This window comes from Sus scrofa, chromosome X (genome assembly GCF_054392235.1).
Source record: "Sus scrofa isolate SSC_HxYL_T2T_F1_AM1 chromosome X, Sscrofa_HxYL_maternal_Yorkshire_Landrace_v2.0, whole genome shotgun sequence".
Classification (NCBI taxonomy): Eukaryota; Metazoa; Chordata; class Mammalia; order Artiodactyla; family Suidae; genus Sus; species Sus scrofa.
Window position 1 is genome coordinate 18006732 of NC_139401.1, and position 26666 is coordinate 18033397.

Below are 26666 nucleotides of genomic sequence, written 5' to 3' on the forward strand. Positions count from 1 at the left end.
CCAAGGGAGTTCCTGTCATGGCTCAGTGGTTAGCTAATCAGACTAGGAACCATGAGGTTGCGAGTTCGATCCCTGCTCTTGCTCAGTGGGTTAAGGATCTGCCGTTGCCATGAGCTATGCTGTAGGTTGCAGATGCGGCTCGGATCTGGCGTTGCTGTGGCTGTGGCATAGGCTGGCGGCTACAGCTGTGATTCGACTCCTAGCCTGGGAACCTCCATATGCTGCGGGAGCGGCCCAAGAAATGGCAAAAGAACAAAAAAAAAAAAATTACCGAGGACATTTTTCACAGAACTCAAACAAAATATTTTAAAGTTTGTTTGGAAGCACAAAGGACCCAGAATAGCCAAAGACATCCTAAAAAGAAAAATGGAGCTGGAGGAATCAGGCTCCTGGACTTCACACTATACTACAAAGCAACAGTCATCAAAACCATATGGTACTGGCACAAAGACAGACATATAGATCAGTGGAACAGGATAGAAAGCCCAGAATTAAACCCACGCACCTACAGCGAACTAATCTATGACAAAGGAGGCAAGAACATACAATGGAGAAAGGACAGCCTGTTCAATAAGTGGTGCTGGGAAACCTGGACAGCCACGTGGAAAAGAATGAAATGAGAACACTCCCTAATACCATACACAACAATAAACTCAAAATGGATTAAAGACCTAGATATAAGACCAGACACTATCAAACTCTTAGAGGAAAGCATAGGCCAAACACTGTCTGACATAAATGACAGCAACATCTTCTCAGATCCACCTCTCAGAGTAATGACAGTAAAAACAAAGATAAACAAATGGGACCTAATCAAACTTAAAAGTTTCTGCACAGCAAAGGAAACCCTAAACAAAATGAAAAGATAACCCACAGAATGGGAGAAAATCTTTGCAAGTGAATCAACTCACAAGGGATTCATCTCCAAAATTTATAAACACCTTTGCAGCTCCATACCAAAAAAACCCCAAACAACCCCATCAAAAAATGGGCAGAAGATCTCAACAGACAATTCTCCAAAGAAGATATACAGATGGCCACAGAACACATGAAAAGATGTTCAACGTCACTCATTAGTAGAGAAATGCAAATCAAAACCACGATGAGGTACCACCTTACACCAGCCAGAATGACCACCATCAAAAAGTCTACAAACAGTAAGTGCTGGAGAGGGTGTGGAGAAAATGGAACCCTATGACACCGTTGGTGGGATTGTACATTGGTGCAACCACTATGGAAGGCAGTATGGAGATTCCTCAGAAAACTAAACATAGAACTCCCATGTGACCCAGCAATCCCACTCCTGGGCATCTATCCAGAGAAAACCACGACTCACAAAGACACATATACTCCAGTGTTCATTGCAGCACTATTTTCAATAGCCAAGACATGGAAACAACCTAAATGTCGACCAACAGATGATTGGATTAGGAAGATGTGGTACATATACACAATGGAATATTACTCAGCCATTAAAAGGAATGGAATACAGGCATTTTTAGCAACAGGGATGGACCTAGAAATGATCACACTAAGTGAAGTCAGCCAGACGAAGAGACACCCACATCCAATGCTTTCACTGACATGTGGAGTCTGAAAAAAGGACAGACGGAACTTCTTTGCAGAACAGATGCTGACTCACAGACATTGGAAAACTTATGGTCTCCGGAGGAGACAGTTTGAGGGGTGGGGGGATGTGCTTGGGTTGTGGGATGGAAATCCTGTGAAACTGGACTGTGATGAGCATTACACAACTACAGATGTGATAAATTCATTTGAGTAACAAAAAAATAATAAATAAATAAATATGACCCTGTGACCAAGTTAAAAAATAAAATAAATTCTAATTTGCTTTTAATCTGATAAAATAGGATTTACAGAGACTATCTCAGGGCCATCTACCATCCAGAGGTTCTCAATGGGACAGTACTTATCCCCACAATGAGTTTAGGGGAAATCTGAAGGTGTTGGAGGATGGTTCTGATTGTCAGGGACTGGCGCCTGTGGATGGCATCTAGTGAGCAGGAGGCCAGGGATGCCGAATGTTCCACAGCACATGGGACAGTCTGGAACATCAAACTTTTGTCCCACCCAAGATGGCATTCGAACTGCTGCTGAGAAACCACAAGAAGCACAAGCAATTTTCGAGCTGTTTACACGACCTCATGAAAATCCTTTTTGTGCAGGATAGCTGTAAATCTAGAGATTACTGGGTATGCTTACAATATAAGCTTCCACAGGGTTTAAATTACTGGTAGATTTCTGAAAACCATGCTGTGAGCAGATGCTGATGCAAAAGCTAGAGTCAGTTTTTCATGCCCAAGGACAGACCAGATTGGTGGCGGGTGGCAGGGGGTGGGGGGGATGTGTGGGGAGGCTGAAGCTTTACAGAATTTGGTGAGGGAAGATGGTTAAAAAAGCATAGCAAATAGCAAACACAAAATTAGGTACAAACAAATATTTACTTAGAATGAGAACAAAACTTGCAACACATTGTAAATTTCAAGAAAAAATATCCCAAACAGAAGTCAATACAAATAAGATAATATTTTGTATTAATTCACTTCCTGAAATACATCTATAACATTTTTCATCCCATCTTGTAGCTGGATCCTCTTTAATCACATCTTCATGTGACAATAATTTTATAATATCATTTTTTACCGAAATAATAGAAATAATTCAGCCTTACCTCCATCATGGCCTATTGAAATTCACCTTTTTCTCACTGATAGCTGGGATGCAACTTCACACACACTGGTTTTTACTGCTTATAGTATTGCTACAAGGCTATGCATATAAGCACAGGAATTCTATTTCTATTTCTTGTAATTAATAAAAGCAAAAGGACAGATCATGCTCTTATAATTGTAAATGCTGCATTTATTAAATGTATTCCTTTTCTAGACCTGCTGTAACAAATTACCATCCTCTGGGTGGCTTAAAATAACAAAAATGCATTTTCCAGTTCTGATGACCAGAAATCCAAAACGGAGGCATCAGCAGGATTATGCTCCCTCCAAAGTTTGTAGGGGAGAGTCCTTCCCTGCCTCTTCCTCCCCATGGCTCCTGGCATTTCTTGGCCTTCAGCAGCAGCACTCCGACTTCTGCTTCCATTTTCACCTTCCATCTTGGCCTTCTTTTCTGTGTGTCTGTGTGCCTCTCTTTACTTTTTTTTTTTTTGTCCTTTTAGGGCCGCACCCACGCATACGGAGGTTCCCAGGCTAGGGGTCTAACGGGAGCTATAGCTGCCAGCCTACACCAGAGCCACAGAAACACGGGATCCGAGCCACGTCTGTGACCTACACCACAGCTCACAGCAACGCCAGGTCCTTAACCCACTGAGCAAGGCCAAGGATCGAACCCGAAACCTCATGGTTCCTAGTCGGATTTGTTAACCACTGCGCCATGACAGGAACTCCAAGACTTTCATTATTTCTTTGTAAACAAATCATGGCCAAATGGATGCAAGTAAACAATCACATCTCAAGGAATGCTGGTGGATCAATGGAAACCTTAAAGGATGCTCTGGGGTATTCTACCTCATCTACTCAATTCCAGCCATACTGGACCCCCCTGCTTTTCCTTCCCTCTTCTGTGCGAGACACACTCCTGCCTCAGCGCCTTTGCATTTGCTGTCCCTCTGGCTAAAACGCTCTTCTCCCCTCCCCCCAGATCTGCAGGCTGGCTTCTTCAATTCTTTTTTTTTTTTTTAATTTGATGGCCACACCCCACAGCGTACGGAAGTTCCCAGGCCAGGGAGTGAATGTGACCAGCGGCTGCAACCTATGTCACAGCTACAGCCATGCCGGATCCTTTAACTCACTGAGCCAGGTCCAGGATCAAATCCACACTTCTACAGCAGCCTGAGCCACTGCAGTCGGATTCCTAACCCACTCTGCTGCAGTGGGAATTCCTGGCTTCCTCAATTCTTTGAGGAAAATGTTACCACAGTGGACATCAGGTGCTCATCAAAACTCATGCTCCTCTCACATAGTGTAAAAAATGGTGTCATTTCTATTGCATCTGGGTGAGGACATGTGCTAAGGTGACCAACTCATTCCAGTATGACTGGAACTCTCCTAGTTTGAACACTGTAAGTCCCATATTTCAGGAAAACCATCAATACTGACAAACTGGGACAGCTGATCACCCTATAGGTGGCTAAGTTTTGGCCAAGTGAATGCCACTGGAAATGATTACATGTCCAGGCTGGACCCGCGGACCGTAGAAACTTACTTATTTATTTATTTATTTATTTATTTATTTATTTATTTATTTATTGTCTTTCTTTCTTTCTTTCTAAGGCCACACCTTTGGCATATAGAAGTTCCCAGGCTAGGGGTCAAATCGGAGCTACAGCTGCCAGCCACAGCAACAAGGGATCTGAGCCACATCTGCGACCTACACCACAGTTCACAGCAATGCTGGATCCTTAACCCACTGAGTGAGGCCAGGGATCAAACCTCATGAATACTGGTCAGATTAGTTTCTGCTGAGCTACAACAGGAACTTCCAGAAACCTCGTAAACAATCCTTCATTCTTTCTTTTCTTCTATCTGCTGAGTTGATAGTAACATCCAGGGCAACTTTGCTTTTTTAAAATTTATTTTATTTTATTAAACATTTTATTATTATAGTTGATTTACATTCTTCTGTCAATTTCTGTTGTACAGCAAAGTAACCCAGTTATACATACATACGCAGTTTTTTTCCCACATTATCCTCCATCATGTTCCATCACAAGTGATCAGATATAGTTCCTTGGGCTATACAGCAGAATCCCATCGCTTATCCATTCCAAATGCAGTAGTTTGCATCTATGAACCCCAAATTCCCAGTGCCTCCCAATCCCTCCCCCTCAGCAACCACAAGTCTGTTCTCCGTGTCCATGAGTTTGTTTCTTTTCTGCAGATGGGTTCATTTGTGCCATATATTACATTCCAGATATAAGAGATATCATAGAGTATTTGTCTTTCTCCTACTAACTTCACTTAGCATGAGAGTCTCTAGTTCCATCCATGTTGTTGCAAATGGCGTTATTGTGTTCTTTATTTTTTATTTTTAATGATTTTTTTCCATTATAGCTGGCTTACAGCGTTCTGTCAATTTTCTACTGTACAGCAAGGTGACCTAGTTACACATGCGTATATACCTTCTTTTTTCTCCCATTATCCTGCTCCATCAGAAGTGACTACACATAGTTCCCAGCGCTACACAGCAGGATCTCATTGCTCATCCATTCCAAAGGCAACAGTCTGCATCTACATGGCATCACTTATATCTGGAATCTAATATACAGCACAAATGAACCTTTCCACAGAAAAGAAAATCATGGACTTGGAGAATAACTATTTAAAATATACTTATTTTATAGTGTCCTTAAGATTATTCTATTACATCTAATTTGCGGTGCTAATTCTCTGGTTTGCTGGGTTTTCTAACTGTCCCTCCCAACGGGTACACCAGTCCATATGCATTCACAATCTTTCTCTGTAGCAAGTTATTTTATTTTCCTGGAGTCCTGCGAGTCATTAGCTGTGAGGATGAACCTGTGGACAGGTTTTACTTTTGTCTCGGCTGAGGATTCTGGAGATTTCAAAGATTCTAGACACATTTCGATATTAATTGTTTGGCGTGGGTTTCCTCTACCATACGTGTACTGTGAATGCGAATTCAACATTGAGTAGGGTGCAGTCCTGGGTTTTTCATTTCCTGCAGATGACCTCTTTCCACTCAAGAGCCCACGTGCCGGCCTCCTCATAACTTCCCTGGGCCGGGGTTGCTTCTTTAGCAATCGTCCCAGTCCCCTTTTCAGAAGCTGGATGGAAGGGCTGTTTGAGACGGCCGCTCCCCTGCATCTTCAAGGTCTGGAGCCTCATGTCCTATGCCACACAGGCATCAGAACCCCAGCCCTCAGCTCTGGGGCTTGTATCGGGGTGTGAACTCGTCGTGTCTGCTGCGGCGCACGTTTGGCCTTGCTGCTCTAACTCCAATTCCTTTCTTCCTGTCTGGCATTTGGGGATTGCCCTTTCGTTCTTTTCTGAGGTCATATATGTATTTAAATTCTGAGGATTTGTCTTTATAGCACTACTATGTGTTAGTATGAGGAGAGAGGTCTTGGTCTGCTTTACTGTTGGAAGGAGTCTGCTATTGATTCTTTTCAGAAGGTCTCAGAAGAACTCTCCAATCACCTTACTCTGATTGACTTCGGTGTTGCTGTGATGGGGGTTGGGGGGTGGGGAGAGTGATCTATGTGACATTCCTAATATAGAGTGACTATCCCATCATGCAAAGAAATCATAGAGACACACGATTTATGTAAAATTAGTCTCAAGAAGACATGATATACCTCTGGATGTTCTCAATGATATACAATGTATCTTGAAATTAGGGTCAGAAATCAGTGACCTTTGCATTCTGACGAACACGTCCCTGGGATAAATTGCATTTTTATTACATTATATTACATCACTGCAATTAGATGAGACTCTTTTGGGATTTTGAATGCTTTTCTTTAACATTTAAAATATGCATGTATATTATTTATATGCATGTCATACATGGCAATTTGAGGGTTCTATAAACAAAATTCATACATAAAAATGAGAAAAAAATGTGATAATTCACTAATTGACAGAATTAAGCAAATGAGACCATCACATTGGGCCTTGGACGAAAGATCACTTTTGTTTAATTTATAATATTCCAAGAGAAAAAAAAGAAATTCTTAAAAACAAAAATGATTTTTGAGAGCTAATTTCCAAAAAGCAAACTTAGTAATATATAGAAATCATGGCATGAAATTACTCACAGTTTTTGCAAGCAATTATTATGGTATAATAGAGGGTTATATTTTCCGTGTTGGATGGTTATGAAAAATGATAAAAAGCATCCTTTTGGCTTTTTTCAGCTCCCTTGGGAAAGATGCTGATAAGAAAGAAAGACAAGGAGGAAAAAATGCTAGAATTCTGTAACACAAACAAGACACACAAGCCATTTTCTTAACTTCACACTGTTCAGGAGAATGACAAAACACCAATTTCCACAAGATGGTCTGTCTTGCAAATATGGAACACTTCCCATTCAAATAGGTATCTGGGGCATTCTGGGTAAGCCAGCCAAAACGGGTAGCAAGAGCATGTAAATTAAAGTAGCAACCTTTCCCATCCCGAGTACTCATCCGTGCCACTGACACACTGCAGAAAGGATGCCAGACCTGCCACTGACAGAAATCTCACGTCTGTAGCCTGCTGCGAGATCTCTGAAAAGCACCGCTTTCAGCATGTAGGATTCCTTTCTTGGTGACAAGAAGTTGAGCGGAGGAAATAACATACCATTTGGTGTCCTCTGGGCAGGTCTGTGAACAGACTTGTGCTGAGCCCCTGTGTTGCTTTTCAAGATGTTCAAGATCTGTATGTGCTATGTGCTGCAACATCCAAGTGGCATATAAACAAACCGGTGTTGACTTCCAGGAAAATGCAATTACCATTTTAGGAGAACCATCACATTTGCCTCAACCCAAATGATTTGCAAAATGACAAACTGCAGCTTCTCAGTATGGCTTGTAAGACAACCACCTGACCCCCAGAAGTGCAGACGTAGCACAACCTCAAATAAGGCCTGGGCTATGGCAGCAGACACTGTCAGGGGGTCGGCCTATGTCCCCTCGTCCTTACCATTTCAGTGCAGTCCAGCCTGACTTCCACTTGCCAGTGCCCCCCCCCCCGAAGTTTGCATTGCCCTCTCATGTGGCAGGCTAGAAGTGCTGGGGAAGTAACGCCAGTTGCCTGCCCACAGTGATAATTGGCTTGATACCACACTCTTCACTGGCAGCCTTCCCTCCTTGTTTCGCGTTCCTGCTTCCCTACTGTGTTTCCTCGGGCCAACTCTCCAACCAGCTCCCATGTACCTGAGTCCCTGTTTCGGCGTCAGCCTCTGGAGGAACACAAGCTAAGACAATTACCTTTTATTAGAGGTCCTGGCACCTTGGCATTTGGGCAGGCTTCAAGATGTCAGGGTTTTAGTTGAGAAGGACGAATATTAGAATACGGTTTCATATGCACCCCTATGTTCACGATTTACAATAGGCAAGATACAGAAGTACCCTAGGTGTTCATCAACAGATGAGTGGATACTTTTGTGATATATATATATATCTCGAATATTAGCCAGAATGGAATTAATATCGATCCAAATACCAGTTAAAATAACCAGACTCTTGTTTGAAAGCAACAGAGGTGCTCTGGTGGCCTTGGGTCTTGTGGGCTTCAGAACACATGTGAAAATGATCATTTTTACCATCGATTGAACAAACGTTTACTGAGCGCCTAGCAGGTAGGAGGCACTATTACAAGCACTTTACCTGTAGTGACTTACCTAATCACCACGAAATGCTAAGAAATAAGCATTATTGTTATCACCCCTGTCTTATGGCTAGGGGAACTGAGAGATGACGTAAAGGTCCCAGGGATCCCGATCTTGTGCTTACACTTCGAAGGAAGGGCAGTACGGCTGGCCTTGCGGGAGCTGGGATCGAGCTGCGGGATCTCGTCACTGGTCGCTCACGACTTCATGGCTTCTTTGTCTGGGCTCTGCGTTTCTGGGACTCTTAGACTCTGAAAACTATGTTAGGTTCCACATTTGAAGAGAGGTGGATAAGGTGACAGGCTTTTTTGTTTCCTTTGAAAGCTTTTAAAATTGAAGAATAACACACACAAAGACAAGGGCACAAATCCTAAGTAGACAGCTCAATGAATTGTTACAAAGTAAACACAGATCAAGATACGCAACAGGAGGCTTTTCCGAGGGCTCTGGCGGTCTCCTTACCATCCTATGGTTCACAGGTCACCCGATCATAAAAGACGCGTTTGAAACAATTGAGCTAACACCATCATTTTGCAGAAACTCAACCCCAGAGCGGTCAAGTGTCAGGCACAAGGCCACGCAGTTAGAGGGCATCTGGTTGTTTTGTTTTGTTCGAAACATCAAGAAGTTTTTATGGTGCTTTACTAAGTCAGTGCCTGTGGCTAAACCACCCCCCTCCCCTCCCTGCCATGACCCCTATGTATCTGTTCTACATGTCACATTAACTTTCCTTTTCTAATTTTGTGCTCACTTTATGGTGAAACCGTCTAGGATCATGAGTTCTCCGGGGATCTCTGCGCCCAGTGAATGAAAAGCTTGCTCTCCTCTCATTTTCAGTAGCCAGTGACAGCCTGTGGACATGTGACAACATCAGCAGAGAGCAGCTTTGGGGGTGTGGGGAGCGTTTGGCTGAACGAAAGGGCTAGTGAGAAAGGAAACAACCCTAAATAGCAGCAAAGGTTGTGCTCGGGTGACAAGGCCTATTTTTTGCTGCTCTCCCAATTTGTATCTAGTTTTTCAATTTTCTTTGTTATATATGTATTACTTTTATAATGGAAATCAATTTATTTTGCAAAAGCCCATGATATTCATGTCTAGCTAATACTTCTACACGTGGTCACTGGAATTGAACAATTAAGTAAATGGATGACAGATGGCTGGAGCCAGGTTTCCCACTGTTGGAGTGGGAATTTACAGATCAGCAAGGGTAGGAGGCTACGATGATCCATGTGGTAAAGGATTAGTTGAAGACATCAGGATGAACTCATGTCTAGCTTAATACAGATACAGATGGATATATAAAGAAATATTTATAGATATGTCTGCATACACTCATGAGCAAACACACATATTTCTTTGCTTTTTTCAGCTCAGAGGGCCTAAAAGGAATGACACCCCAATAACAACAAACAAGCCTAGTGCTCAGACCTTGGTTTCTAACACCATTTTCCAATAAAAGGCACCAAGGCCCCTTGGATAAATGGCAGATTCTAGGGCTGGAGCAGAAAATACACAATATGGGCCTGGAGCATTTCACAGAGCCAAAAAAGTAAGGAAGTACTCAAATACGCATGCACACACATGCACACACACACATACACACACACACACACACACACAGATGGGGTTATGTCAAAGGGTCACAGGAGTCAACTGAAAGAGCTCCCAATGGCCAAAGCTGGAACAATATGAGCAACAAAATATATAACGTGGTACTAGATTATAACCCAAAGTGCACAAATAAATATCCACAAAACCCTCATGATGTAAATGACCGAATTATTTTAGTAAATGGAGGAGAAGCGACAAGTATCCTATGCAGAAGAATTCCAAAGAAATTATTTAGATTCTCCCTAAAGGAGGTAGAGCCTCACTTCCCACTCCTCACATGTATGGTATGTAGAGTAACTTCCTTCTGGAGAGGACAGGATGGAAAGGGGGGAAGCTCCAACACCGTGGTGGACACACCTGGAAAACGACTCTAGCCGGGTGATCAAGGCCAGTATCAAGAGTGACAATAAATCATGCTGAGAGTATGTGCTGTTGAGAGGACGTGATGAAAATGGCACTTTGTCACTGTGATCTTCCTTCCCTAACCCGTAACTCTAGTCAAATCATAAGAAAAAAAAAATCAACCAAATCCAAGGGGTGGGGGAGGGCATCCAACAAAATACCTGATCAGCCTCCTCAAGGTCATCGAAAACAAGGAAAGTCTGAGAAACCATCATAGCCAAGGGGAGCCCAAAGATACATTACATGCATTCTGATACCCAGAGAAAAAGGGCATTATGTAAAAGCACAGGAAATGTGAATCAACTATGGTCTTCAGTTAACAACGATGTATTGATATTATTTTGTTAATTGTAATTGGTCACAACAGTTTTGGATCAATACACAACCTTGTTTTATGTGTGTTTCTGTTTAAAGACTCCGCTAGGGATCGAACTCACGCCACAGCAGTGACCTGAGCCATTGCAGGGACAATGCCAGATCTTAACTTGCTAAGCCACACGGGAACTGCTGACACTTCATTTGATACATAGTTGATTCATTAATATTGAATATTCATGGCAAATAGCCTTCCCTTTTTGTAAACAAAGCTTATCTAACTCCTACATTTTCTCCATCAGGCGTCTCACAGCTTTCTGGTTCTTAGGAGCACTAGACAGCACTTCAGCACTATGCTTGGGGGGCATTTGAAACACAAAATCACTTGAAAAAGGCACAAAAATGGGAAAATGATGGCACAAAACAGACCACAAAAAGGATACTTGCTCGCAGTATGAGAGTAGATACGAGAAGGCAGAGTCTTCTTCCACCTTAGCTGGGAACACGTGCATTGGACAACTCAAACTTTTTACCTCGTGTACATGCCTTGCTTACAAAGGGCCACAGAAGTGTCACGAGTATTCATTTGGGAGTCATGCATAAATTTTAGTGAGTAGGTGAGAAATCACAAATATGGGATCCATGAAAAACAGGGATCAACTATATATTTATTTTAAAAACTCTATGAATACGTTCCCCAATAACTTAAGTTCTTTTGACAACCCATTACAGATGGCTCATTTCTGAATTTGTGTAACTTGCTAAAATTTATCTATCTATTTCTCTATCTAGTTTTTTATTTAGTCTATACTTGTGCTATACAGTAGCCATATGTGGCTGTTAGTACTTTAAACGTGGCTGGTCTAAGCTAAGATGTGCTACAAGGATTCACACCAGATTTTGAAAGCTTAGTACAAAAAAAGTACGAAAAAAGAATGTAAATGATCTCATTAATAATTTTAATCTTGATTACATGTTAAAATAATTATATTTTAATATAAATGGTTAAATAAAATACTAACATTAATTTCACCTGTTTCTTTTTATGTTTATAATGTGACCACTAGAAAAAATGACGCATGTGACTTGCATTTTATTTCTATTGGGCAGTGCCAATGTATACCATCTCTGGGGAAAATGAATTCCATCCTAATATTTGTAACATGGGGAATAATATAGGACCAAGGACTCCTTTTATCCTTCGAAGGACTATTCAATCCTCTCCTTTTAGGACACTAAGTCTCAGACAAGTGAACTGCCTGGTCCAACTTCATACAGCTATTTGCTGTCAGAACAATACACTAGAACCCAGTCTCCTATCTTTCAGTCCAGTGTCTTTCCCCTTGACCTTTTCCCCTGTAGAAATAAAACCAGCCTCGTATCCTCATCTTACCAATAAATAATAATTTTTAAGGCAAAAAAAATGTTGGCTATTCCTGAACTGGAAGAGAATATTTAATAAATTCTTGCTAGATTTGTATAAGTAGGGCTGCCAGATTTAGCAAATAAAAATATAGGATGCCCTGTTAAAATTTGCATTTCATATAAATGAGAAATAATGTTTAAGAATAAGCATGTTCCAAGTATTTCATGGGAACTACTCGTTTGTCTGAAATGCAGATTTAACTGAGTGTCCTATATCTCTTAGTATAAGTATATTCTATTTAATAGTTGAGACATACTAAAAAATTATTCCTTGTTTATCTGAAACGTAAATATAACTGAGCACCTGTATTTTCAGCTTATGTATATTCCACAGCATATTTGGGGACATACACTAAAAAGGTTAGTGGCCGTTTATCTGTAATGCACATTTGACTGGTGTCCTATACTTAATCTGGCAACTCTACGGTAAAGCCTTTGAGGAACGAACATTTCGGCCAATTTCTCCCAAGCACTTCGGTACTTATCTCTCTGTGTTCCTCCAAGGAAGAGCCCAACCTAGTGAGTCATTCAGTGGCTCCGTAATAAACAAGGGAATCTCCAGACTCGCCTTCCCATCTGCAGGCTGTCTCGGCTGTCAATGCTATCTTTCGAAACAGCCAACGTACTAGGGAATCAAGCTGCAGATCTCAACTGTCCCTCCCAACCATTATAATCAATTTGAGTTGGGCAAGATGCCAGCTTCAAAAAAAAAAAAATGCACAGAACCAACTCTTGTAACTATGGAGATAAGAGGGTAAGAAAAACCCAAGGAAACAGACAAGATTTCCTTTTCTTTGCAGGAGCTCTTCTAAATGTAACAGGCGACAATCGGTACGAATACCCCAGCCGTTTTCTGGACATGTATACATATCAAAGAGAGCAAAGAGAGAGTCAAGTGGATTTTGCATTTTATACTTTTGCTTTCCTTCATTACTATTATTTTGTGGCACACTGATGAGGGGATGATCGAAGCAGTCCACACAAGGTGCAGGCAGAAAGGGGGTACAAGTAATAAGGGGTTCATCGTCTGTAGAGAATTTAAAAACAATAATAAAACTGACTAAAAGTTGTTCTGCTTTTTATTACCCTGTGTGCTGACAATTCTAAACAATGTCGTTGATAAAATACTCCTCCCGCTGCAACGTCCCTTCCCCCCAGAACCTTGGCAGTGGTGATATTAAACAAGTCTATCACCCATTTTTTTTAAAACCCTGGCTTACGGAGCTTCGCGTTTTTGTTGTTCGGGGGATGATCTGCAGGAGGTGGAAAGGAGAGGAGAAGAGCTATAGCCGGGGATGCTGAAGCCAGGAGAACAGCCAGAGTTTCGATGAAGAGACATTTCCCTCATGCACATACAGGGCTGTGTCTCGAGGCTCCCAAGGACCAAGAGGCAACATTATGGTCAAAGGAGCACTGCAGTAGGAGTCAGAATACCCGGGTTCGAGATGTGACTCCATATCTGCATAAGTATGTAACTGAGGACAAAAGGTACAACCTCTCTGAGCCCGCGTTTCCCTCCTCATCAAGGATACTCTGACCACTCCCCCACCCATCTAATCCACCTTCTTGTCTTGTGATGCTAAGAGATAAAACATGTAAAAGAAAGTGCTCTGCAAACTGCGAGTTGCTTTGCCCATGGAAATCGCTGCATTTATTCTGAGAGAGACCCAAACAGCAGCAGCTTAAACAAGGCAGAGGGTCCAGTTCTCTACAAAAGTCCAAGCTTGTAGGCAGCTGATGGAGGTAGGAAGACTTGGTTTCCCAAGGTCATCTAGGGACCCAAGTTGCTTCTCTGTTACTGTTCCATCATCCCGATGGGTATCTTTCTTATCTTTTAGATTGAAACTGAACTACTACCCAACATAAACTCATTCCTACCCACAAGAAAGAGAAAAGAGTAAGTGGAGGATGAGCGCTTTCCTCTAAGAGCATGACCCAGACGTTACATAGTCACTTCTGCTCCTTTCTCATTGGTTCAAACTGAGTCACATGGTCTGACACCGCTGCCACAGAGGCTGAGAGATGTACTCTGGCTGGGCGGCCATGTGTCCAGCTAAAACCTGAAGGTTCTACTGCTAAAAGCTGATAATGGATAGGGTGTGATTATAAATGTATAGTTTGACAACAGTCGCTGTCATTATTTTTCAGGCTAGTGGATAAAGAACTCTTTGTGGTTTGGTTGCTCTGAGTAATGAGAAAAGATGAAAAGGCCCATCTTGCCACTGTGGCTAATGAGGTTTTGATACCTATCAATGCATCCATGCAAATGACCCTGGTTTAAAGGGGGAATGAATTCCTAGAGCAGTGGATTTCGAAGCACTTTCATCTGGGGCCTGTGTGACTGACTGTGCTCCCAGGAGACCTCTTCAGTGTGAATCTGCACAGGGCTTATGAATGCAGCCCTGGTGCCTCTGAGGAACCGAGCCCAGATCCCCGGAGAAACAGGCCATTTAGACCACCTTGCTACGGCACTGACCCTACGCAGCACGCGGATGCTGGGAGAAGTGGAACATCATCTGGCTAGTGCCTTATCATCCTCAAGCCCTTGTGTCACTGCCTCCATAATTAAACACAGCCCATTAGCTATAACGCACTGCACCTACATCAATTATGCCAGTTTGGATAACAGCCACAGGAACCCTCCTCTCCTGTCTTCTGCCTCTCTGGAAGTAATCCTGGGCCTATCACACTGGTATAGTTAGAAATGCCTTGGCTTTTCTAAGATGTCAAATTAGCAAGGCTGCTATGCCATGACGGGACCGAAGCTTTGTTCTTCCACACGTGGATCAAAAGGTAATTTAACCTCTTCCAAAGGTGGTCTAGCCGATCCCCAGCAGTACTGACACTTTGTTAATGAGAAATTGCTCTCCAGAGTGATAAATTAGCCTTCTGAGACTAGTATGCCAACCCACCTTTACTGGATGGCCCAGCCTGAAAGAGCAAACTTGCTAGTTTCCTCACCCTCTGGCCCCTCTAATTAAAGGTACAGGAGCCCATACACCATATGTGAAATCCCGGAACTGTCAGAATGAAATACACACCTGTAGCCTCCTCAGTAATGCTGCTTCCCTCATGTGTACTAGGCTAAGCTGACTGTAGCTCGGCGGCAATAAGTCTGCCTAATCCACCTCATTTCTTAGAGCTAAGAAACTCAGTTTACCCCGAGAAAGGAGAGAGCATGATTTCTTCCAGTGTAGCGGACACAAATCTCCATGCGCAAGCTCAGGTAAGCAGGAAACACCGCACGTCTTTATTTCCTATACAGAGACCATCCCCATCCTGCCAAGCAGGAAACTCAATCCCAGACATTCTTGAGCGCTCTCTGCGACTCTTCCAGGATGACAAGGTTCTGGGTTTCAGGAAGGGCTAAGACATCAGGGTGACCTTCTGGATCTCAGGAAGGTATAGAGGCATCATCAAAATGTCACAGACCCAGCCCACAAAGCCACTGTAGCTCCCCAGACTGCTGGTACTTGGCTGCGCTGGGGGCTGGGGAATCCCTGGCTGGCTGGGAGCCTGGGCCTTGGTTCTCCCTCCCGCATCTCTATTGTCTAAAATTGGCCTCCTCTCCCGGTACTGGCAGGATAAAGACCATGGGGACCTGTGCACAGCTCGCCAGCTATCACACATCTCTCCTGTTTCAAGCCAAGGGAATTTCTTTTCAGTCTTAAGGAAATCCTTCTCGCTTTCCTCAAAAATATTCTCTCTCTTGCCTCATACTTTAGGACACCATTACAATTCCCTGGAGAGACCCAGACCTTTAGAAGCAAAATCCAGGAAGGAAAATATTCATAACTTCTACTCTATGTCCAGCCCCAAACCTTCACCAGGACAAGAAAGACGAGTGGGGAAAGAAAGGAAAACATGCATGGAGGGGAAATATGAATTCTCTCTCGAAAATGACCCTGAAGAGAGTGACTGACAGTTCCTTGAAAGGAGAACAACCCAAATTCGAATTCAGTTTTTCTGGGAGCAAGAATGCTGTGGGAAATTGTCCCAGCTTCATCTTGAGAGAAGCATGAAAACTATGGAGTTATTCATCCACTGGATACATTGCTGGAGTTATTTATCCACCCTGGGAGAGGCTACTAAGTGCCCTAAAAATGCAACAATTACTGCACCAGCTCTTGCGCCTTCCTCAGCATTTGATTGTTCCTTAACTCCTCGCCGCCTGGCTACAGCTGCCACCGCTCTCCAGGACAACTCTGGGGAAGGGCTCCACCGACCCATCTGTCCAGTCCCGTGGCCAACTCTTTGTCTTCCTCCTCTTTGACCATCTCCTCCTTCCTGAAACTCTTTCCTCTGGGGATGGCTGGCAATGCTGGATCTTACTGGATCCTCCTCTACCTTTCTGACCATGGTCTCTTTTATTTCTTTACTGGTTTTTCCTCCTTTTCCTTCCACTTATCAAAGGCATTCTCGAGGGAGCTGATCTCAGCCACTTCTTTTCTATTTCTCTTTGATCTTCCTCCTTGATTAATCCACTCCTACAACATTTATTGTCTTTAAGTCTACATTTCTGGCCTCACTCAATTTCATGAATTCTAGACCCAGAATGCCAACTTCCTTTTGACTGTTTCCTGCTGGATGTGCTACCAGTACTTCAAACCTGCCATGTTCAAAACCAACTCATCTTTCTTCCCCAAACCAGCTTCTCTTTGTGACTTCTTTGCTCGATTAATGCCCCACCATTCTTTCAAACTTTGGATCCATCTTTGACTCCTTCTCTCCATTGTCCTTATACCCAATACTATTTTAATCTAAACAGATGTTTACCTCCTCAAATGGAATAGTCCAGGTATTATATGACGAGTACTGCATAAAGCACACCATCTTTCTATTGATGCTATATATCATTAAATTAACCATGGTTTTCATTTTGGCTTTTACCTTTCCTAATTTCTTCTACCCAAGTAAGCATTTTTTCATAAAAGTGATCATCCTGTTTTGGAACTTGTTTTGTCACTTATTATATCATTAGTGCTTCCCTATGCCATTAAATGTTCTTTTATACAACAATTCTCAAAATTTAAGTGTGTACCAGAATTATCTGAGGGTGCTTGTTAAAAATGTACTTTGCTGGGAGTTCCTGCTGTGGGGCAGTGGGTTAAGAATGCAACTGCAGTTAAGAGTCCAGCTCAGGTCGCTGTGGAGGAGTGGCTTCAATCCCTGGCACAGTGGGTCAAAGGATCCCGCATTACCACAGCTGCAGCTGGAATTCAATCCCTGGCCTAGGAACCTCCATATGCTGTGGGTGCAGCCATAAATAAAAACGTATGTCCCTGGACCATCCCCCAGAGACACTCATTCAGTATTAGGGGGAGGGCCTAGGAACCTATTGTTTAACCAGTATCCCAGAAAATTCTAAGGCATATGGTTTTCGGATCCCAGTTTGATATATACCGTTGGTACAGCACAATTTTTAGGAAACTGCCTCATTTTCTTTTGCTTACATTTACCATAATTTAGTTGCCATTCCCCTATGACATGCATTTATACTACTCTCCAATTTTTTAATATTATTATAAGTTCTTGCACTGGCTTTACTTTCAGCCTCTGTCTTTACCACTCCCTCCACCCCCCCACACAAACATAATTTTTCCTTAGGATACATTCCTAGAAGTAGAATTTCTGGGTCCAAAGGACATGCAAAACCATAAGCTATACATATGTACTAATATATGCCATTATATTATTCATTATATAATTTATATCTAGTATATTATTACAGTAATATAATAACTGTAATATAATAACTCAAAATTAATGTTGTAATTACATAATACACAATGTAATAATGTATAATATACATTAATTTATATATGTTCAAGTGGGGTTTTATTTGGAGCCTCACACAAGAGTTAAATTGATCCATGTTAATCTCACCTGGTTATATCACCCATTGCTTCAAGGGTTCTGATATTTTTATATCCCTACTCTCCATTAAGATTGTTTGTTATTTTTCTAATCTCCTGTATATGCGATAGCTAGCTTCTATACGATCATCCAAGTCCTGCAAGTTACGGGTGAGAAACAGCGAATGGCTGAGATCGAGAAATGTCTTACTGCTCTACCAGGAACCTGTATTACCTAGCACTCTTGCTCATTCTTGGAACATTAATAATTTAATTTAAGAGTGATCTATGAATATGATTCTCCATCTCATCTTTAAAGTTGTAGGGATAGAGGAGTTCCCGTCGTGGCTCAGCGGAAACGAATCTGACTCGTATCCGTGAGGATGCAGGTTTGATCCCTGGCCTCGCTCAGTGGGTTAAAGATCCAGTGTTGCCGTGAGCTGTGGTGTAGGTCACAGACGCGGCTCGGATCCCAGTTGCTATGGCTGCGGTGTAGGCCAGCAGCTACAGCTCTGATTCTACCCCAGCCTGGGAACCTCCACAGGCCACGAGTGTGGCCCTAAAAAGACAAAATAAATACATAAATAAATAAAGTCGTAGGGACAGAACTTACCACATGCTTGCTGAAGTCCACAGCCACTGCTATCTATCTCCCAGGCTCTGATCTACCAATGAAGGGACAAAAACAGGTGTATTGGTTTTCTATATTCATTTAATTCAGTTTAAAACAGATTCCTAATGCTGCAGTGGTATGTAACATTAGGGTGTGTCCACCTTGTGTTTCTGAGGGTGGACTGGAGGCTCTGTCCATCTAACAGGGTAAAATTGTTGACGGCCCCTCCGGTGCAGGAGGGGGAGAGCGGGGAGAGGAAACAGCAGGCAGGATGCCGAGGGCTCAAGGCAGAGGGAAGAGACTGGGGGGTGAGAGAGGGGGAGAAGCAGCGGAGGGGTGCAGCTTGCCTGGTAGTGCTGATAACGATCCCAGCAGTAACAATAAGCTCTAACGTCAACTGGATTTACTAAGGGGCCAGCAGGGACTCTGCTAAATGCTTCGAGTGCATGAACATATCTAGTCTCCTAACAACTCTGCAAGGCGAGTCCTATTATTATCTATTTTGCAGATGGAGAGACTGAGGCAAAGGGAGGCGAAGAAAATCACAAAACATTAAGTGGCATAACGGGCATTTGAACAGGCCATCTCAAGCTCCGGGTTAAGCATTCGAACCGCTCAGCACGGCACATAGCGTGTGTCATGGTGTTGTTACATTTCAGCTATCGCTATTACTGGCGCGTGTGTGTACATGTGGGCACGTGCACATGTGTACGTGTGCATACACGCAGACACACTGTAGCCAGGAAGAAAACTGCCACTGCCTCTGCTGTGTGCACATAAATGCTGCGTGCAAATAAACACCGCGGGAGTCTCCCCTTGTACGTAACTGCAAACTGTATTTTGAGGAGATGGTCATTCGGGTGGTACCAGGACTTAGGGTGACCAACTTCTGCTGGTTTTCCTAGACCTTCACCAGCTTTGCCGCTAGTAAGACCCATGTCCAGGGAAACCGCTCTTTCCTGGGCCAGCTGCAACAGGTGGCCGCCCTACCTACCCTAACATCCAGAACCGACTTTGTTTTGTTATTTCTTCCCACTGAATACACAAGGGGGCATTGTAACCATTCAGTCATGCATTCCTCAAACATTTATTGAGCGCCTCATCAGAGGTGTGATTGCTGCCCAAGAACCTAGCACTGAGGAGGGGGCGGGCAAAAGGAAAGTGAGGAACCTTCCATGCTCCCCCATTAGAAAGAATTAAAGCGTACTTAAATAAACACGTGCACAGCGCTGACTCTGTGCCCAGCACCGCAATGAGCACTTTACATTTCCATTCATTTAATCCTCACAAATACCCTGGGGCGTCGTTACTACTATTTTCATCTCCCTTGTAAAGAAATAGAGGCAAAAGAGGTTAAACTTCTTGCCCATCACACAGCTGCCAAGTGGTACAAAGCAAGAGCTGAACCCAGGCAGGCTCTCCTTGCTGCAGAGCCCACAACCTTAACTGCTGTGCTCTGCTGGCAAAAGGACCTTGACCCCTGGCAAGAACTCGGCATGGCCTCCGTCTCTTTCCAGGCCTGCTCAGGGCTTTGTCCCTGGCCTAGCGGTTCTGAACGCTGAGTGTGTGTGTATTAACATCACCCGAGGAGTCTAAAAAATAATACACATTCCCCAGGGCCCCGCTCGCAGAGGTTTTGACTTAACCGAGGCATTCCGATCAAGGTGTCAGGATTTTTAAAAGCTACCCACAAGGATCTATTGTGTAGCTAGGTCTGAGAACCAAGGTGGCTAGAGCCTCCCTTCTAGCAAGCTGGGCTACCCCCCCTCCCCCAAATACACACCCAGTCCTCTAATCCGGCACTTCTCAAATGCTAATGTGCAAATTAATCAGCTGAGGACCTGATTAAAATGCAGATTCCGATTCAGTAGGTTTGGGGTGAGGCGGGGAGGAGCAGAAAGGGAGCATTTCTGACCAGCTCCCAAGCTCCCGGGGTGTGCTGATGCCGCCAGTTCTTGGACCACACTGGGAGCAGCAAGGATTTTGAGACCAAAGTGTGGTCCTCGGACCAGAAGCCTCCGCATGCCCTGCTTGTTAGAAATGCAGACTCTCAGGCTCCACTCCAAACCGACAGAGTCAAAAGCTGCATTTTAATGCACATTCGAGTGTGGGAGGCGCTGCTCCAATCCTGAGCTTCCCATAGGTGCCGGGCATGGGTTTCAGAGGTGCCAAGGTATTGCCTCCCCTCAACTCTTGGGAGCTTGGTCAGTGACCTCCAGGGTCTGGCTGCAAGCAGCCTCACTGACCCCTAGTTTAATGTAAACTGTTAACATTTTGCTGCTGACTACCAAGGAGAAAGGCCATAATGAGCCTTTGCTCAAACTGTTTCTCCCATTCCTACTTCCATGAGGCCATTTTGGCCCCAGAGACTTGGGTTGGTTTGTTTGTTTTTTTAATATAACAAACACATGATAACATGTCTTATCGCGAGGCACTGTTCTAAACCCTTAACATTTTTCATTCATTTAACCCCCATTTACAGGTCAGGAAAACTGAGACACAGAACAGTGGGGCAAGTTCCAAGGTCACACAGCCCAAGAATGGCAGTGTCAAGATTCAGACCCAAATAATCTGGCTTCAGAATCATGACAATGAATCACAACACTAAGATTCTCCTTTCTACCGTGGGACTTAGAGAAGAATTTGCAAATGATACAGAACGTGGACAGTGAAAGGAAATATACTCACTTCCCACGGCTGCCACAACACAGTACTACAACCCGGGTGGCTTAAGACACGAGAAACATGTTCCTTCATCGTTCTGGAGGCCAGAAGTCTGAGCTCACGTTGGGGACAGGATCCTACTCTCTCTGGAGGCTCTAGGGAAGGATCCTTTGCCTCTTCATGGCTTCTTGTCTGTGGCCAGCAATGCCCCGTGTTCCCTGGCTTACGGACATGTCACCCTCATTTCTGCCTCTGTCATGACACGGTCTTCTGCTCTGTGTCTCTCCCTGTGCCCCTTTGTCTCTTTAAAAGGACACCCATCACTGCAGCAGGGCCCTCCCTGGTTCAGGATGGATGGCTTCATCTGAACTAATTATATCTGCAAAGACCCTATTTGCAAGTAAGGTCATATTCTGAGGTTCCAGGTAGATATGAACGCGGGGTGGGGGATGCTACGCAACACAGCGCAGAAGGGCACAGGGACTGTCTCAGGGCACAAAGTGTCTCTGAAAACTCCTGAGCTACTCACGGTTTGGAACCACCAGGGAAGCCTCTGGACCCGTGACTGGTGCCCTTCAGATTCAGCAGAGGCACAGCAACCCACGGAGTTGCTGGACATGGGGGTCAGTGGGCTGCAACTTCCTCAGTGCCAAAATGACATGACTCTCTTCCTCCACCCAGGGGTGAGCATCAGACGGTGCCTATGGGTTCTCTCCAGATCAAATCGATCAGATTGATTTTTGGGTAAAACAGGTACAATAAAACTGCCGCTTCTGTGGATTGTGCAGGTGGCGGGTACAAAGGTGAAAGGGGTACTGCTCCAGAGGTCAGGCACCACCCAGGCCAGCGTATACTGGCAAAGCAGCCTGGTGGATCCTGCGGTGGAGATCTTCTGGGAGAACGGCTTGGACATCAGCACGTCTCCATGAAATAGCCAGGTCCTCTCTACGACAAGCTAAGAAGGAATTTTGTCTCCACCACTCCACGGCCACAGCGTGGATAATCCAAGCCAAGACCAAGTGAAGCAAGGGGCAGAAGAAACTCCAAGAGAAGAACTGAAAAGGTTGGTATCCCTGTGCTGCCAACCTCACCACGTACACGCAGAAACCCTAGAGAGACAGAGAGAGGCCCTACATGGTTTTAGGCACTTGGGATGACTTGGGAATTAAGAATGAGTCAGTATTAGAGCAGCGACGTGCTGGAATAAAAGTATACGCTGCTAATGTGGATCAAGCGAGTAAAAAAATATGGAATAGAAGTGATAAAAGGTAAGGGAGGCGGGGGCAAAAAATGACCCTGGGGATGCTGCATCCTCTTAACGACTGTCACTGATGGAGAAGTTGCTTCTGAGGATGCGTGGTAGTGCTGCTGAGTACAAGAAATCCAACTCTTCAAACAAGGGGTGTTTTTGTTGCTGGGCCCCGAGGAAAGATGAGGATTCAAACTGCTGAGTGAACCGATTATCTCTTCACTTCTGTTATCATGGCCCCACTGGAAATAAAGGACAATGAAGAAATGGATGTCCCTTGTTGTCAAAGGACCATTTTGGCTCCAATCATAACAAGGAACGATCTTATAAAAAACAAAAGGAAGAAAATCTCCTACTTTTCCATCTCTGCAGCTCAGCAGAAATCTCGGCTTTGGCTCACAGTCTTGAAAGTCCAGAAACCATCTCAAGCACAAACAATCAGATGGACTTTCAGAGCAGAGACCAATCTCTTGAAGCCGTGTAGCACAGGTGAGATGCGCCCATGAGATGGGAATATTATTCATGGAAACACAGGCCACCTTGTCACTTGTCACAGCACCAGAAGATTAAAGAAGCCTGGGGCTTCATGCCCTCTTTGTAAGAAGAGTCTGCAGGTTATTAAGGTTTTATGGCCGCGCTGAATCGGCGGGTTGCAGAGAAATGATAACCAGGGCCGGGTCAAGGATAAAAATTGTCAGTACTGAGCATCTCCACTCAGTGCGACCTGGGGCATCATCATGCATTGATTCATGCAGTTCGTGCATCTTCCTTTCTAAATTCATACGGAATTCAGGAGCAATTCTTTAAAACCAGATTACCAAGAGGGGGGATCCAGTTACATGAAAAGCTATTTTAATCACTCCACTGTTCTTCAAAAAGAGAGGCTTGGGGGGGGGGGGCAGCAATTACAAAGATCAACAGGCATTGGTCAAATTATCTGAAGATTAACCTTTTCTCTAGTTAATTTTACTCCCCATCCTTCTATTCTGTTGGAGAATGTTCTTAGGCATTAAAAAATCCAAGGTGGATATGAGAAAAATACTGAAGCTAATAATCAAAAACCGTACATAATGTGACATGTTATTGCCCACTTTGTCTTAGAGTCAAGCTACATGGCTCTGAGAAACCTACAGAAAGAATAAGAATCTTGAAAAACAAGAGATTTGTTCCACATATACCTAGAACAATAGTTATTAAACTTCTAGCTAACATACCCTTGAAAGAATTTGGAGAAACTGTACACTCTTCTCCACATTTTAAAAATTGAGGGAATTCCCAGTATGGCTCAGCAGTAACGAACCCAACTAGTATCCATGAGATTGCAGGTTCAATCCCTGGCCTCGCTCAATGGGTTAAGGATCTGGTGTTGCTGTAGCTGTGGTGTAGGTTGCAGACACAGCTCAGATCCGGTGTGGCTGTGGCTGTGGTGGAGGCCGGCACCACAGCTCTGATTTGACCCCTAGCCTGGGAACTTCCATGTGCCACGGGTGCAGCCCTAAGAAGAAAAAAAAAAATTGAAGTGTAATTGGAGTTCCCTTATGGCTCAGCAGGGTAAGGATCCAGCTCCAGCGTCGTCACTGCAACAGCTCAGGTCACTGCTGTGGTGCGGGTTCAATCCCTGGCCCAGGAACTGCTGTGGGCATAGCCCCCTCCCGCAAAAAATTGAGGTGCAAGTGATATAAAATACATGGATTTTAAGGGTTCCTTCCTATGAATTGTAGACATTTGAGTATCCAGCACTGAAAACCAGCTATGGAAGAAGATGTCCATCACCCCCGAATCATACCTCATGCCCCTTCCTAGGTAATCCTCCATTTCCTGACTCTTGCCCTAGATTAGTTTTCTTTTGGCGCATCTTTAATTTGACATCTAAAAGAATTTTGGCTGAAGCTAGTTGGCTCCCCTTTAATGTTAGTAAATTTAACCATTAAAGAGTTGAAGCATAACCTACTTTAGTGATTAAAAATATACTCAAGCATTAGAAGGAAGTATTTCAATAAATTATTTCTGGCAATTTCAATAAATAAATAAATAAATAAAATTTTTAAAGACGCATTATACTTCCAAAGGAAAAAAAAATGATTGGTTAACGTTTTCCATAGTTCCTTGGTGAGGAAGGATTCAACATGAATAAGGATCCAGCTTGTTTCCTATTTATCGTTTGCTATATAGAGAATTTGACTTAAAGACGTCTAGTTCTCACAGTTCGGGCCTAGGTATTGTCTCAGTCTTTTTTGGTGCTCTGTATTATATCCTGAACAAAATAACCTCATCAGGCCTGGTAAGAACATTTGCAACTACAACTTTCATGCTCAAAGTGAACCAATCAGGTCCATAGTACCCCTTCTAGAATGCTGCTCTCTTTAAGAGTTAGAGAGAGGAGGCAGGCAAGTGTGCTCCCTGCTATATTTGATCATTCTGCTGGCATGTGTCATAGCCTGTCTGGAACCACGGGATAACTGTGTGTGGATGGGATGTTTTATTCCCCAGCTAGACTGCCATATGATGGATAACAAGGGAACAGCAACAGGAATCAGAAGACCGGGGGAGAAGATTCAATTCTGTCATTATCACGTGACCTTGGACAGATTCTTCAAACTTTCTGAGACTGTCAAATGGGCCTCTTTCTCACTGGGAAAAGATTAGGTAAAGAAGAGTAAAAGCGCTTTGTAAAATGTCAACTTCTCATCACTAGGACTTTCTCACTGTTCTTTTAAACAGGAGCCCCTTCTTATGCTTCTCTTAATCCTCATTGAACACCGCATGCAGGAGGTCTTAACAAATATGGATGAACTGAGGGATAGATTTGTTTACAATTAACAACAATAAAGAGTTGTAAATGTTATTGTTTAGAGAGTCAAAAATGCACAAAAATGATATGCTCAATTTGTGCATACATATGAGTACAGATTTCTTACCTCTGCTTAATAGACATATATAATGCACAAGAAACAAGCCGCAGTCATTTTACAGAAGAGTGATCTGCAAATTTCCTTCCCTCATTAAACTGAAGATCTGTCTGTAAAATTATAATTACTCATTCTTTTCCTACCAGGAAAGTTAAGTAATACCGCATAGCGTAACCTCTCTTTGAAGCATCTTCTTTCCATCCTTAATTACAGCTGCAGTTCTCCTGAGAACCATTTCAAACGCTGTCACACTTATATAAATTGTAAAGCTGAGAACAAGAAATGCTGTTCTGGTTGGAGTTTGCCGTAGCTGATTTTATGCATCAAGATAATTCAAAGGTCCCGCTAGCAAACACTTGTTGAGGTCCCACTGTGAGCCAAGTATTCAGACAGGAATTTGGAGACAAAAACGAGATGCTAGAGGGAGTGCTGGCCAAGATGGATAGGCCCTCTATATGCTCTCTGCCCCCACGGATGACTCCTGAAAGCTCTAGACAGGAGACGAAGACAACCACGACAACAACGGCCCGAGGACTTGGAACATAAAACAACAGCAGGCAGACTGAGGAGGGAAGTCAAAACCTGAAGGAGTCAGTACTGTGTTCTGTTTCTTGGGGTTTTTTCCTCCCCCCCCCATCCCTAGTTTTGACCCCACCGTGACCCAAGTTGCAGAAGGGTGCAGTGGCTGCACCTCGAGGCTCCTCCTTCCCGTAGGTGCTGAGTCCTCTCCATGCCGCTGAGGAGCCAGAAGAAGAGCACAGTTGAGAGGTGTTCGAGCGCCAGGCCCGCTCGCGGGAAGGGGTGCACCTCACTTCTAGGCACGGTCCACTGGTCACGCGACCACCTCCGAAGTGCGAAGGAGGCTGAGAAAGGCAGTCCAGCTGTGCGCCCAAGAGAAGAAAGTACATTAGGGGATACCAGTTGACACGAAAAGAGTCTGTGCCACCTAAGTGCTTTGGTCGACGAAAAGGTATCCGGGGAGGGGCTTCTAAATCAGAACAGGAAGCCGGAGCCAAGGGAAGGCCTTCTGAAGGACAGGACATACCTTCTGCAGCATAATCGAGAGGGTGAAAAGGGGAGCATGGAGAAGACCACAGCATGTGCAAAGATGCAGAGGCAGGAAATGTGCAAAGGAGTTTGGGAGGGCCCAAGTTATTCCCCCTTCCTTAGGCAATAGCTGCGTGAAGAGAGAGCCAGGACATGAATCTGGAAAGGGAGGCAGGAGCCAAGATTTGGGCCAGGAGCGGCCCCGTAGT

General features: G+C 43.8%; 1 protein-coding gene across 8 annotated transcripts in view; it reads right to left on the reverse strand.

The window, feature by feature from the left end:
• RAI2 (retinoic acid induced 2) overlaps positions 1 to 26666 on the reverse strand; it is a 385424-nt gene that overhangs the window by 135396 nt on the left and 223362 nt on the right. For 6 of the 8 annotated variants that reach the window (XM_021080591.2, XM_085008671.1, XM_085008673.1 and 3 more), the window contains one exon: positions 18589 to 18640. The exons of the other annotated variants lie outside the window; for them this stretch is intronic. The gene's annotated coding sequence lies outside the window, so the exon portion shown is untranslated. The remainder of the gene's footprint in view (positions 1 to 18588; positions 18641 to 26666) is intronic. 8 annotated transcript variants of the gene reach the window in all.